The sequence below is a fragment of the Ursus americanus genome, chromosome 22 (assembly GCF_024610735.1).
Source record: "Ursus americanus isolate L20-20 chromosome 22, mUrsAme1.1.p, whole genome shotgun sequence".
NCBI lineage: Eukaryota > Metazoa > Chordata > Mammalia > Carnivora > Ursidae > Ursus > Ursus americanus.
In genome coordinates, this window is record NC_142148.1 from 24,086,376 (window position 1) to 24,102,111 (window position 15,736).

The following is a 15,736-nucleotide window of genomic DNA, read 5'->3' on the forward strand; positions in this document are numbered from 1 at the left end:
GAACGGAAATGAAGAACATGATTCTTTAAACAAAAGCATTCTGCCAAACTAAGTTGGTAATGCAGACCTGCCCAAAGATCAGAATCATATCCCTGTGCCAAAGACCAAGAAAAGCCAAGCTACAAGCTTCTGAAACATGGACAGGCCAGTGCACAAAGAGTCACAATACAGGGAGTCCCTGGTAGAGGGCTCAGGGACGAAGACTTCCACTAAATATCTGGGGGCTATTCCCACTTCTGTGAATAGGAAAATTGTTCCAGCCCCTAATACTTCCTCAAAAAATCCTCCTCCCTCTTCAGGAGAAATCAGTCACCCTCAGAGCCCACATGCCAGGACCTCTGATTTCATACAGGGTATCTCCACTGAAAGGCAGCCCCAATATCCCTAGGCTGGGGTCCAACTCAAAACAAAACAGAAAAACACTGCAGGTCAAGTCAAACAAAATACGTATGCAGGCCAGAAACACCCCAAGGGGCTGCCAGTTTCCAATCCCTGATCTAGAGGATAAGATCCTCTGACTAGTTCTGAACAGGAAGGATTTAGGAGTCCCCTAAGGACACCTAACTTTTGTCAGAGGAACTGCTTTTCCAAGGAGCTATCCAGGGTCCTAGCCCACTTGGCTCCTCAGCTTTAGAACTCATGATTCCACAGCCTTCTTTGGCTTAACCCACTATCAAAGGTTTTGTTTTGGGGGCGCCTGGGTGGCACAGCGGTTGAGCGTCTGCCTTCGGCTCGGGGCGTGATCCCGGCGTTATGGGATTGAGCCCCACATCAGGCTCCTCCGCTGGGAGCCTGCTTCTTCCTCTCCCACTCCCCCTGCTTGTGTTCCCTCTCTCGCTGGCTGTCTCTACCTCTGTCAAATAAATAATAAATAAAATCTTTAAAAAAAAAGTTTTGTTTTGGGGGCACCTGGGTGGCACAGTGGATAAGCGTCTGCCTTCGGCTCAGGGCGTGATCTCGGCGTTATGGAATCGAGCCCCACATCAGGCTCTTCCGCTATAAGCCTGCTTCTTCCTCTCCCACTCCCCTTGCTTGTGTTCCCTCTCTCGCTGGCTGTCTCTATCTCTGTCGAATAAATAAATAAAATCTTTTAAAAAAAAAGTTTTGTTTTGTTTCTTTCTCTTTTTTTTTTTTTTTTTAAGAAAGATTTAAAGATATTAGGTACCTATTACATGCAAGGCACTCTAGGGATACAAACATCCTGAACCTTACTTCCTGGACTTTTGACTTGACTACTTATACTTGTATGGACCCAGTGCTGACTGCCATCCAAATTACTACAGATCCAAACCACTGCTCTATATACCACATTCAATCCTATATACCAGACTCATTTTAATGGCTTGACTAGCCAGTAAAATGAAAGCTCAGAAGCTTGGTTCCCCTCGAGGGGATATCTTTAAAACTCTTGTCCCTGAACTCCACAACTAAAAGTTCCTTCTCTCTGCAAAAGAGCACAACTGCCTCATTACAGTCAGATGTCCTTGGGAGTGAACAGTACAATTCTAAATGTATGCTCTCCCCTGAATCAAGATGGCATTCCCATGCTTTACTCCATCATTATTCTATCATCTCCAGATTCCCTCAGCATTTCCAAAGAAGCAGCAACACCTTTGACAAACAGAAAAGAAAAAAAGACTAGCTGTCCTTGAAATAGTAACTCAATCCAAGGAAGGAAGGTTTATTGCTGGAAAAATTTTGTTTTTTACCAAGTCCCTCACACTAGACTTATAAGCAGGGGAGAACACAACAAAAATGGTTTTTAGAAAAAGGCATCTGGCAGCAGGGAAGAGCATGGCATGGAAGGGGGCAAGAAAGGATGCAGGGAGGCTAGTTAGGAAGCTCCTATAGCTTCACAATGGCCAAAACAGGCTCCATGTCTGAAACAGGGTATGATCCTACAGTCCCTAACTGACTACCTGCCCACTGAAGACAGACTTATTCATCTGAGTGTCACCCACAGCATCTAGTACCATGCCATCACATGGTAGGCACTCAAATGGTCATAGACCCATAAACCACCACTCCTGTGGGAGTTCTCAGTGTACATATCAAAGAAACCAAGGCCCAGAGAACTTAAAGTGATTTGCCCAAGCTCACAAAATGGGTGAGTGGTAAAAAGCAAAGAGCAAAAAGGCTTTGGAGGCAAGAAAGTCTGTGTTCACATCCAAGGCTGCTGTGAGCCCTTGGGCAAGTCAAGTCACCCAACTCAACCTTTCTCAGTCTGTTTTCTCATCTGCAAAGTAAGAATACCTATTCTTTGTAGAGCTGCCGTGAGGAATAAGACATACTGCTCCCTAGATACAACTACAAATTCACAGGAAATTCAGAACACGGAAAACTCTACAGGAAAAACCCAGTTACTTCAACAAATAAAGGTAACAACAACAAAAATGGAAGTGAAATTACAAATTAAGAAACTTAAGATATGTAACAACCAATTAAAACGTGTGGATCTTATATGAATCCTAAGTCAAACAAACTGTAAAAATAAGATTGTGACATTTATGAGATAATTGGAAATTTAAACACAATCTGGATTTTGATGGTATTAAGGAATTATTAAATTTTATAAGGTATTGAAAATGGCACTGTGGTTGTGTTTCATGTTTTTTGTTTTTTAAATAAACTTTACCCACAACGTGGGGTTGAAACTCACGACCCTGAGGTCAAGAGTCACATGCTCTCCTGACTGAGCCAGCCAGGTGCCCCTGTGGTTGTTTTAAAGTCATCCTCTAGAAATATATTGTGAAATATTTAAAGGCAAAATAGAATAGTTGAGATTTTCTCCAAAGCACAGGATGAGAAGTAGGTAGGGGAATAAACGAAATAGGACTGACTGAATTGAAGCTGAGTGATGGGTATATCATGCTTCATTAACCTATTCTGTCTACTTTGTGTATGTTTAAAATTTTCCATACTTAAAACAATTGGTTAGGCTTAAATCCTGGCAACTCCATTCACTAGTAGTGTGACTACAGGCATATTTCTTAACCTCCTAGTGTCTCAATTTCTCGTCTATATGATGAGGATCAACAGAACCTACTTCTCAGGGTTGAAGTGAGAATAAATATGATTTATAGACAGATTTATATATGACAAAATTTATAAAACATGTAAGTGATATAAATTTACACATATAAGTCTTAAAATACACCATTTATAAAGATTTCTATACATACAAACAAACATAGAGCTTAGCACATCCTAACTTCAATAAACATCAGCCCTGTTAGTATGAACACAAGGTACCAAGCACGGTATCGCAACACAGTGGGCACCCAATACATGGCCGCAATTATTAATATGAAACACAGACTAAGGTTTAGAACCTAAGTCAGATTTTTAATCAAGTACTCAACTAGTCTCCTCGACAGAAAGCCAAAATGCCCTCTGGTAAATGTCCCCAGTGGCAGCTCTAACATCCCCAGTCTCTCCTAACAAATACCCCAGGACCTGACACAGGATCAGCACCTGACCGATGTTTAATATGGAAGTGCTACACTCTTGGAGCAGGCAGGGCCACCTTATTTCCCCCAACCAGGTAATTTAAGGTACATTTTCTAATATTTGCTGACAGAACAAAGAGGAAAGGCTCTAAGAAATGATCAATGTTCATGCCAGCCTTCAAAATGATTTGGTAAAACTACGGAAAATAAACACCCAGCTAGGGTCCACCCAGCAGGATAAAAGCTGACAAAGAAATGGCAATTTTTCCCTGAGCAAATATACAAGTTAACAGATGAGCTCTGAGAGACTAAGCTCTTTAGGTTTTGGCATTCCCCTCTCTCCCCCTCCCCCTTCTTTTAAGAGAAGACAAACTCTCAACATACTTCAAGTATGACTGTTCACTGGATTAATTTATTCCCTGAAATGATGTAATTACGGGCAAAGAGTCATTCTCATCCTTCTACCCAGTTTAAATACAAATCAGCTTGGGAACAGTAGACCTTTTCCACCTGCTCCAGAAGGCTATGAGAAAGCATCACCCACCCTTGAAGTATGAGACACTTCCTCCCCCCCTCAGCTCATTAGCAGGAATAGGGATGCCACTCAATTTAGTCACTCGTGTGTTTCTGTTCAAGATGTTCCTGTCATACAGAATGTCCTCTCTCCATCTCTATAGCCTAAAATCTCCTGTGACCATACCTTCTGGGAAAAAAAGGGGAGGAGAAGGGAGAGGGGCACAGCATTTGGGGATATCTGGTGTTGCTTCTGGGTAGTCTGGGAGATAACAGTCCAGACACAGAAATATTGGTTCACAGTTTGTAAGCACAACCAGATAGAATATTAGAAACTAAAGTGATCCCAGATAATATATGGTCACTATCTTTATCCTACAAAACCCAGCGAAATGCTCACACCTACGTAAATGTTCCCTGGGTACCACACCCCCACAAACGAAGCAATCTCTCCCTCCTCTGAAATCCCAATCTCTTTACCTCTTTACAGTACTGCTACCTGAGAATTCATATTATGGTTCTTAAAACTCACTTCTGTAACTACGCACCAACCAGCATGACTTAAAATGAAAAATATAGACAATGTTAAGTGTTGACATGGACATGGAGCAACAGGAATTCTCTCATATACCACTGATCAGAGTGTGATCTGGTATGGCTCTGAAAACTGTCTGGCAGTAACTAATAAAGCTGAACATATGCCTACTCTGTGACTTGACGTTGGAGAACACTAACTGCTCCCCCTGAAGTTTTTCCTAGCCTTTTGCCTCATCACTGCCCCTGTCTAAATGCTTCCATCATTCTTTTCTCCAATCCTAGAGGCTGATTCAGACCCCTCTTCCTGATCACTCCAGCCCAAAGAGATCTCCCCTTCTATGGAAAACTCTGCCATTTACCTATTAACTCTGACAAATGGCTCATGTATTCTTCACATATAAATTGCATCATCTGGTTCTATAATGTACTTTTTTACTTTTAGTAACATTATCTAACTTGCTCCTCACAATAACACTGTGAGGAAGTTAAGACATGGAACATTAAACCCATTTTATAGATGACAAAATGGAGGTTCCAAGAGGAAAAATGACTTATTTCAATTTACCTGGGAAAATTAGTGCCAGGGAACAAGAGTAGGCCTTATTCTTCCAAATCAAGCTATCTACACCGAACTGCCATAGTGTCAGATACATATTCATGATAATCTTATTTCCCAAAGAGACCACACGTTTCCTGAAGGCAAGAATATGCTATACATGTTTACATCCCTCAGAGCACCAAGAAGGCACTAGGTGGGCTCCATACAGTTTGGATGACTGATTTCAATACTGTCCGCAATCTTCAAGAACAGGCACAGGCATATTTCCTCTTCTTCTAGACCTCACAGACAATGCTAAATTGTTGGAAGAAATTATGAACACAACACAGCATCCAAAAAAACTTTTTTGAGTGTAGGCACCAGGAAAGAGGAAGACCCCTTCAAGATCAGGGTAAGTTCAACAGTCCCTCCATTTCCTAAGGGCTCTGTGCTGCAAAGTGGCAAAGAAGGCTGGCACAGACAGTGGCAGTGGGCTTCAAGAATCACAATTTAATCACAACTAGTAAGTCACAAATTGAGCAAATGCCAGAAACCACACCTCAAATAATTCACTTGCAGGCAAAATAGAGAACTATTTTATTTCAAAACTGAGTATAATAAAACTTAAAATAATTCAATATGAAACTTAATTTTCTTCCTTCCTAAATAAGAACCTAGACAATACCAAATCTTTCTGGAAGCCAGCCAGAGAATGATGTGAGGAGAATAGGGAAAGCACTAGGCAGATGTCTGGACACCCAAACCTGCAGGACAATGTTGTCCCCTACCTTAACATTCTTCACTTTACACACTGCATGTGGGACATCTCAGCAATAGAGGATAAAGGGAGGCAAAATAAAGGTAGGGAGGGCACACCTGGGTGGCTCAGTTGGTTAAGTGGCCAGCTCTTGATTTTAGCTCAGGTCATGATCTCAGGATCCTGGCACTGAGGCCCTCGTTGGGCTCCGTGCTCAGTGGGGAGACCGCGTCAAGATTCTTTCTCTCCCTCTGACCCCCCACCGCTCGAAGGCGTGCACATTCTCTCTCTCTCTCTCAAATAAATGAATCTATCTAAACGTTGGAAGTCATATTCAAACAGGTCTCTTTGCGTAGTAATACATCCACCAATTCTATTTCTAGTCTTAACCCTCAACCCAAATATCTGGGCCAAGGCGGCAAGAATAAGAACCAGCTATGATCTATTGTACTTCTCTGTCTCCCTCTCAAAACTGAAAGTAATTTGAGGGCAAGAATCATGTCCTGCTTGGTTTTTATGTTCTCCATAGAGAGAACACAGCAGGTACTCCAAATTCCTGGAAATGAATGATTGAACTTTGGGATGGAAAGCAGCTACACAAGCATCATCATGCTACAGCATCTAGGTAACCTACTTAACATGGTAACTCTACCAAGACCCTAATTTTAGTAAGAGTTGATTTTAATTGGTGTGAAAATCAATTTAGGGTGAGTCTTTAAGGTCTGAAGAAAAGATATTCTTGTGTTCAACTGATTCGGGCATAGCTATCATTATTATATTAACAACACCATCACTCAGTGCCAGCTTTCAGCTATCTGGAAAAACAAAGTCCCAAAGCCTTAAAATGGTCTGTGTAAGCAGGGAACAACATTTGACTTCTCACTGTAGCATGATCATACTTTCAGAAAGGAAACCCAGACCTAGAGAAATAATGAGTTATGGAAATGATTCTTTTAAATCTACTGCTGAGCTTGCTTTCACTGGCATAAAGAATTACAAAGAAAACTAGACAAACAGATCAACAGACACCATGCAAACAATACCTTTAACTAGGCTTAGTAAAATCCTTAATAAAACAAACAGGAGACTGCTAAATACCACATAAATGCCTCTGGAATGAAGAAAACCTGGCCCATAATATTAAGCTTATAAGCCTGGCCTTCTAAAAGAGAATAATTACTTGGAAGAAAGCAATGATTCTTACCTCGACAAATAAACAGAACTATTCACTCTCTACAGATGGCATTTCAAGGGCCAGGTAACCTCAGCAGAGGTATCTACCTCATAATGCTAAAGCTCTAAGGAAATGCAAATTTCTGGCCTAGTGTTTTTCCAGCCCTAGTACTGTTTGGGCATCTTTTAGTGTTTTTTTTTTTTTAATTTTCTCTTTATTCTATGATTTTAAACAGTTTGCTACATATTTTAAATATAATTTTTTATAGTCTTAGACTCCAAGTTTGTCTATGGGACAACAGCTCCAAGTTTATAATGGAACTCGGCAGACAATTTGATAAATTCATCTCACAAGCAATTTTTCAGCAATCTGTCCACTCTAAAAAGCAATATCCATCTGTTTATATACTAAAAGGTATCTGTGAACTCAGAATTTTTAGCCCTCTGACATATTCTCAATGCTCTAACAAAGCCCTTTCTCCTTCCAGAGATGAATTCTGAAGCCACTTATGTAAAACCAGAAATTCATACTATTAAGAGGTAAAAATATCATTCAAGATTATTTAGTTCAACCCTGTTGTTTTAGACAGGAAGACTGAGATCCCAGAGAGTAGCAGGTAATTACAATTTACATGTCTTTGGAAAACATCAAATGCCTGCTATTTCCCCCAGTGGAACCACACTGGGCATGCTGGGAGAATGGCGAGACTTGCACTTTAGTAAGTGAGTGGAGCACTCCAAATACATGTGTCTGAGCCTCCTAAAAATCTACATATTCAACCATAATCTCCCTACCCTTATCCCTGCATGGAGAGCAAAGGGCAGTGGACAGCCTGAATGACCTTTTGGGGATATAAACTAGAACCTAGTGATAATATGCCAACCTTCCCCCCTCCTCTGATGAGGTATAGCCCATTTATTCACATGAAGTCCATTATGAAGTAACAGAAAAACACTAAAACCAAGGAAAAAGAAGAGGTTGTAGAAACAGAAAAGATAATAAAGATACTTGGGCAGATGCCCATCTCTAGTTATTCACTTAAGCAGGGAGACGAAAATGAATAGAGAAGGACCTCTAAACCTTTTTTTCTCTCCGACTCCCACCCTTTCGGTCTTTTACAAAATTTCAGGGAGGTCTGAGACTATTTTATGATGAAACAGGGCTGGCCAGAAAAGGAAAGGAGTTGGCCAAGCCCACAAACTGAGTTAGTAGCAGGAACCAGACTGAAATGATCCTCAGGCTCATGACTAGGTTCCCAGCTTATCCCACTGCCCACCCCACCCCCAATCCTGAGAGTCTAAGTGCTTTGTGCCACTTTGGGTCTGAAACTTTCCTTACAGAACCTACTGGGCTGTTGTAGGTCAGCAGGCTAACATTACTAGTCATCTTCTCCCCCTTCCAGTTATACATTTTATACATGAAGCTAAAATTTTTAAAAACTAGGTTTTTATAGACATTCATGTGAAAATCCTACCTCTACTCTTTCCCCTGCCACTGCCTAAGAAAAAAAAGAGAAGAGAGAAAGGAGGAAAGAAAATGCCTCTCCAAGAGATATACTATCTAAATCATCATCTAGAATCATAAAATGTTATTGCTAGAAGGGACCCTTATAGTCAATCTAGTCATTATTTTCTATCATTATTCAGATGAATAAACCTGGACCTTTGCCACCTGACGAAAAGACTGGAGTACAGAGCAGGGTCTCCTGACTCCTGTCCCCAAAAAAATCCCTCATGGTCCCTCTCCATCCTGACCTGCCCCACCCCACCCTCTAACTCCATCACTGTTATCTAAGCTACTGAGATCCGCTGCTTTCGGGATGCAAGCTCCTGAAGCTACATGGTACTTTGTTTTCCCAGTGCCTAGCAGGTAGTAAACACAGGTGACAGAGAGGGCCACATTAGCAGATAGAGAGAGTCTCAGTACCAAAGGACATTGTCTAGAAAAAATGTAAGCCTAACATAAGCAGTTTTCAGAGCTATGCAGGGCCTAAATGTCTGGGATCTAATATTTCCTCCTTTTCTTAACTAGTGTTTACATCATCCAATTCAGCCAGGAATAGTTACCAGGTATGTTGTGCAATACCGTCCCTCACCCACACCCCCACCCCCACCCCCACCCCTCCATGGAGAACTAGAATCAATAACTAGAAAGTAAATGAAAGCAGATATAAGACAACCCTGCATGAGAAATCCACCTCCTCTCCTATGTCTTCACCTCAGTAATCAGCATCCCCATCTATACAACTGCACCAGGTAGAAATCTAGAAGTCAAACTTGATGACTCTCCACACCAATAATCTTTGTGTCTCACTGTTCAATTCCTTCTACACATACACTTCATTCATTTGAAACACCATCCTCTCCTCCTGTATTACCACAACAGCCTCCCCCTAACCGGTCTTTTTGCCCATGGTGCTCTAGCCCTCCAAACCACTCCCCGAACAGGTAGCCAGAGATATCCTTCTAAAATGCCCATAGGAGCATGGCCCCCCTCACCTCAAAATGAAGTCCAAATTCCTCAACCAGGGCAACAAGGCCCCTTCATGACTTGGCTTCTGCTCTACCTACCTTACTCGTCTCACCTAATCTCTTGCCACATCCACCCATCATTTGCTTTATGCTCCACCCAGGAATCTTGAGAAATATGAGAGATGTATTTAATCCCTCTGGGTCTGTTCCTCACCTACAGAATGGGAATAACAGTATGTACTTCTTGGGGTGGTTATAGGAAAAAATTAACACACAGTAAAATATTAGAGTAGAACCTGATAAAGGAAATGGCCAAAAGTCTCAACTATTACCACCACCATCTCTAGACTTGCTATTCCTTCTGCCTAATCTTATCTTTGTCTCCTTCTCAACTCTCCAATCTCTTCTTTTCCTCCTGCCTTATGTCTCCATTTTTCTTGAGATCTGGACTTAGCCAACTTCTCTGAAAAAGCCTCCAAGGCTGGGTTAGTTACCATTCCTCTATGCTCTAATAGTGTTTATCTTTATTCACAACACTTCTCACATTGCCTGTTTCCTTGCCTGCCTTCCCCCACGAGGCTGGATAGACTCAAATCCCCAAGCTATGACTGTGCATGGCAGATACTTAATAATTTTTCTGTAAATGGAAAACTTTCTAATAATGAAGTGTCCAATGAAACCGAATCTCAGCAAGTAGCCAATTCAAATGTTGGCCAGAGGGCTGACTGGTCGACAGGACTTTAAAAGCCCTTCAACTACAAGATCCCATCCAATAAACAATTCAACATATTCGGACCTCATTATCGCACTCAGGGGTTTGGACTTAATACATGGGCAATGTTAGGCCATCAGATCTTTAAGGAAAGTGCAACATGTTCTGATCTGTTTGCTGCCCTATTATCCATCTCTCCAACACCTCCCACCCCCACCCCCTGTTGGTTATCAGGACTAAATTCGAACTACCCTTCAAAAACACCATATTCCACCACCTCCAAAACACACAGAAACAGAAACAGTCAAACCTAAGGGAGTTTTGAAAGGCTAAATGCATTTAACTCCATCTTAACCACCTACAAGCAGTGAGTATTCATAAACACCATCTAGGAACCCATAGCTAATCCTTCTTGTGTGACTTCATGGAAAGATGAGGGCAGAGAGAGCGCATTTCATAAAGATAATCCATTTAATCATCCTCTGAGTAGTTTTGATCCGAGCTGCTGTCATAGCGCTGCTATTCTTGATCACTGCAGCCCGATATGCCCAAACCCTGGATAGTCGGAAAAGCAGGTGCAAACAAGGCAAGGGTGGAGAGTCCTCTGGGTTCTATTTCAAGGATAGGAGGTCTCTTTGGAAGATACAAAAAGGGCCAGCACAGATCTCCAGAAAAGGCTTCCGTAATAAGGAACTTTTCAATCCACAGAGCAGAGGAAAAAGGGGGAAAAGAGCTTAGCCAGAGGTACAAACAGGCCTCTGTTCCCGCTCTGGGGCCGCATGCCACACCCTACTGCAGATAAGGACTAATCATTTTGCATTTACAAAGCACCCTGAGGTCAAGGGAGGCACAAAAAGTACCAGCTTTGCCAGTCACTAAAGGACAAAAAAAAGTAGGATTTCACTTATATGAGGTACCTGAAGTAGTCAAATTCAGAGACAGAAAATAAAATGGTGGTTGTCAGGGGCTGGGGGGAGAGGGGAATAGGGAGTTAGTGTTTAATGGGTACAGAGTTTCAGCTGGGGAAGATGAAAAAGTTTTAGACAAGGATAGTTAGTGGTGATGGCTGCACAACAGTGTGAAAGTACTTAATGCCAGAGAACTGTCTATTTAAAAAGTGGTTAAAATGGCAAATTTTACCTCATGTATATTTTTACCAAAAAAAAAAAAAAAAAGTAAAAAAAAAACCCACACCAGCTTTAAAGTTATATTGTCTGTGGTTATCAATTACATGATCCTGAGCAAGTCACAATAACCTAAGACTGTTTCCTCCTCTGTAAAACAGGGATAATAACACCTAATTCATACATTCGGCTCTGAGAAATAAATGAGATACCCCACAGAAAGTCCTTAGTCCAGGAACTGATACCCAGTAAGTACTTAATAAATGTTAGCTATTATTTCCACTACTACAATACACTTTCACAGCCATTTCTCACACTCCCCACACAAACAGGTTCACACAGCCACAATGAGTGGTTCCATTAATGATGCTACATCAAATCCTCTGCCCAAGAAAGGTGTCCTGTCCTCACCACTTGTTAATTTGGTGACCTAAGTAAATCAAGTGCCCCAACCTTGCTGTGTCTCAATTCTCAATTACAGCTGTAAAAAGGAGATGTCAAGCAAACTCTAAGAAGTCCCTCACAGAACCGGGTTAGAAATCGTATGATTCCAGAAGTGTACTATAAACCATAAAGTACCATACGATAAAAGTAATGACTAATGAGAATTGGTACACCTGTGCACAAAACCTGACCTACTTTTAATGCTAAACCTGACGCATAGAGAGTGGCTGAAACTGAACAACTTTCTCAAGATTTCAATTTACTCAGGATTCCTGGTCTGTTAAGGCCTGAATAATTTAGTGCCCCTTCAAAATGTGGCAAGGGATGGCAGAAATAAAATGATTACTGGACTGCAAAGCAGAAGACTGGGAATTCTAATTCTGATTCTGTCACTAAGGCAGTCTGTGAATTTAGACAACTTACTTCCCCTTTCCAGTGTTCACTTAACAGGGCAGGGTGAAAGGTTTAGGGCAGATAAAAAAGTTAAACCAGATGGTAAGACCCCTTCCAGGGCCTACATACCACAACTCCTAAATCCAGAATTTTGTAAAGAGGGGAGCACAACAGACCTCCAGATTCCAAAGAAACTAATGCAAACATCAAGAGACTCCTTCAAGATGTGGCCTAGGAACTCTGATTTTTAGACACTTCCCACAATAGGAATCAAACACACTGGAAAACTAGAAACTTGCCAAAGTTAATCTTAGTTCACTTTTACCCCTCTTGGGTCTTATTGGAAAATAGGAAAAATAAAGCCCTATTTGAAGGCAGGGAGTTGAAGCACTTGACTTGAGCCACTTCCTGCTTCTCCTCCCCCCAAGTAGAAGCTGTAAATCTCAACACTATAGAAAACACGCAAGGTTTGGGGGAGGAGGGGAGGAACATGCCATAAATAAGATAAAGGACAGACCTCACTGTTAAAATGACTTAAGCCTTCCTTGAGCCAAAACCCCAGAGAACTTCAGTTGTGCTTGAGATCTGGAGTCCCCAACATTCATCAAATTCTAACGGGAAATACTAGCAAGACATTCACTGTAATTTCCTTCCCCTCGGACCTCCCGTATCCCCAGAATGGGATTTCATCCATAGTATAGTGGACACTATACTATGAGTCAGGGAAAACGGAGTGACCCGAGGGTAAGTCAGAATCCTCTCTGCACTAAGAAAGCACACAAGCTCACACTAAGAAATAAATAACAGGTACTAGTACCACGGCTTTACACTTCTGTGGCTACTAAACTGTGATTTGGAGCAAATTATTTTACCTCTCCGTGCCCTGACTTCTGCTTTTGTAAGGGGAGGACAACCCCAGGAGGCCGTCCTGAGCATTCAATGAAATAAGGCTTACGAAGTTCCTAGTCAAGTCCATTAAATGTTACCTGTTGGTATTAAACACTTCCTTCACAAACTAGTTCCCTAAATCCACAAACATCCTGCGAAGCGACTTTCTTTCCCCCATCTTACGGAGGGGCAAACTGAAGCTCGGCCGCCCAGGGGGCTGCGTGAAGTGCGGAACACCGCCCCAGCTCGAGGGCGCGTTGTTGCTGCTCTCGGAGCCCCAAGGTGTGCAGCGAGCCCAGCAACGGCAGCGGTGGGGGTCGAGGCGGCGCTCAGGCCCGTGGGACGCGAGGCAGGGCCAGTTCTGCGCGCCTCGGGGAGCCGGCAGCCCCAGCCCGGGAGGGAGAGCCGGAAGGAGCCCGGGCCGGGGCTAGAGCCCGGGTCGGGCCCGCCCAGGCCTCCCCGGCGCGGCCTCCGCTCCGCTCCGCTCCGCTCCCTCCCTCCTCCCCTCGCCGGGCGGGGCGGGGCGCGAGCACAAAGACTCCAACTTCCGAGCGGGCGCGGGCCCACCCTGCCAACTCCTGGCCCAGGCCCGGCCCGCGAGGAGGAAGCAGCCAGGGTACGCCAGGCGGCCGGGGGCAGGCGCGGGTGGGCCTGGCCAGCGACACGGGGTTTGGGGGGAGGTGCGGGGGGAGGGGGACGGGAGTTACTCACGCTCCCGGGACATACAGAATCGCTGAAAAAAGAGTTTCTAAAAATAGGCAGCAACCCTCGCGAAGAGGTGGGCGGCCGAAAAGGAACAAGGAACACTCCCCCGCACCCCTAAGGAGACGCCCGTGGCCCCCACTCACCCGAGCCGAGAGGTCTGGAGGAAGCCGCGCGGCGCGGAAGGAGGCGGTGCCGCCGCACTCGGGGGCGGAAGGGAGGGAGAGGAGAAGCAGGGAGGCGGCCCCGGCCGCGGCGTGAGGAGCTGAGCACACGCGCGGGAGTCGCCCCTACCGCCGCTGCCGCCCCCTCAGCTTCTCTCGGCTGCGCCCGCCCTGCGCCCGCGCCGCTCGCGCGCCCCGCCGCACTGACAGCGGCGCGAGCCCCGCAGCCGCGAGTCCTTCCCTCGGCCGGCACCACTGAAAAGCACGGGGGTGGGGGCGCCCTGAACGGCTTTCCTCAGCTTGGCCCCGCCCGCCGCTCCAGCCCTGGCCCCGGGCCCTTCCTCCACATGCCCGACTCGGTCTCCAGGGAAGGACACTGTGACACAAGCGCTAGGAGTCCGCAGCCCCACCCTGACACTGCCCGGCTTCCCGAGCGCATGGGCTCTCCCCACCCCCTCAGCCTCGTTTTGGAAAGGTCCAGAGCTCCGGCGGGGAGAAGAGGAAGGCGGGGCCTGGCAGGGAGGAGGGACTGAGGAGGGAGCCTGGGGAGGCGGGGCTAAGGGCGGGGAGAGAGAAAGACTCTCCTACACCAATAAGCGAGCCGAAGGCGGGGCAGGGCTGAGAGGGTGGTGATGCCAGAGACGAGAGAAGCGCAAGGCAGGTATGGAAGACCGTGGAGGCCGCGCGGAGCCAGGAGCCACGGCCGCGCTTGAAAGGAGGGGCTGTGGGTGGGGCTAAACGGAGGCCGTTCCCATAGGAGGAGTCAAGGGTGGAGGGAGACCGAGGCGAGGCTGGAGAAAGCGGAGCCCTTAGAAGAGGGGGCGGGAGACGGGGCCGAAGAGAGATCCAGAAGGGAGGAAAAATTTTAGCGGGACAGAAGGAGGCGGGCCCGGAAGCAGAACAGGGAGGAGGGGGCCCAAAGGTGGCCATTCTGGGGATGAGCCGGAAGGAGGCGTGACCCGAAGGCGGGTCGCGAGGCTGGTGCTGGGGTGGGCGGGGCCTGGAGATGGGACCCAAACAAGTGGGGGGGGGGGGGAAGGCGGCGGTGCCCGAGGAGTGCGTAAGGGACGCAGTAGGAAGAAGCTTCAGGTCCTTTCACTTTCAGGGAACCAGGTGCGGGGACTGCGCGAGGATAGGTCCTCGCAACCTAGGCTAGGACAGGGCCGAGAGGCCGCGGTTGGGTTGGGTTTGGGGAGGACGTGCCACTCCCACCTTCAAAGGAGGTTAAATCCAAATACTTTTGCCCTTCTAGGGTGCGGGCAATGTTTTATAACCCGATCTGGGTGGTGGTCCTCTCTACTGAATATTTCTCCTGTCGGAAACTCTCACCCAAATCAGTGTTCCAGCTTCCAAGGACTAGCCGGAGGGGTCTTCCAAGAACCCACGAAGACCGTTGCCCTTCAATCCTCAGCTATAGACTACCTTGAGGGCCAGGAACTGTCCAAATTCTCCATGCGGCCGACCTGTGATTTCATGATTGAATTTTTCACATTGCTACCCCCCAGAACCTGCCTAAAGAGACGGGAGTCCTAAAAACGACAGAATTTGAATGGAATCCTGGTCCTGCCAGACCAACAAGTACAACTCCGCTTGTGTTGTTTGATGACCATTGTGTCTCCCTTTAGAGGAAGAGAAATCAAATTAGAGAGATAGTGACACTGAGACCAAGGCCAGGAACATTCTTCCCCTACCTCTTCTAACTGGTTCCTTCTTACGCCTCAAGTCTCTGTTTAAATATCACCTCCTCAGAGAGGACTTTCCTGAACACTCCACCTGAAGATGTTCTCTAGTTTGGCCTCTTGTTCATTTCCTTCATTGCATTTCTCAGTCTTGTCATTTCTTGGTCTGTGTGTTTCTGTCTGTCTCCCCA

At 45.3% G+C, this 15,736-nt stretch overlaps 1 protein-coding gene across 5 annotated transcripts in view; it reads right to left on the reverse strand.

The window, feature by feature from the left end:
• RALY (RALY heterogeneous nuclear ribonucleoprotein) overlaps positions 1-14,230 on the reverse strand; it is a 79,243-nt gene extending 65,013 nt beyond the window's left edge. The window contains exons 1-2 of one of the 5 annotated variants that reach the window (XM_087853646.1): positions 13,849-14,226; positions 910-1,065 (exon numbers count right to left, since the gene is read on the reverse strand). The gene's annotated coding sequence lies outside the window, so the exon portion shown is untranslated. Of the gene's footprint in view, positions 1-909; positions 1,066-13,098; positions 13,293-13,848 lie in introns of those variants that run through there. The other 4 variants (XM_087853647.1, XM_045806625.2, XM_045806651.2 and 1 more) reach the window with 4 other exon arrangements.
• Between the last annotated feature and the right edge of the window lie 1,506 nt (positions 14,231-15,736).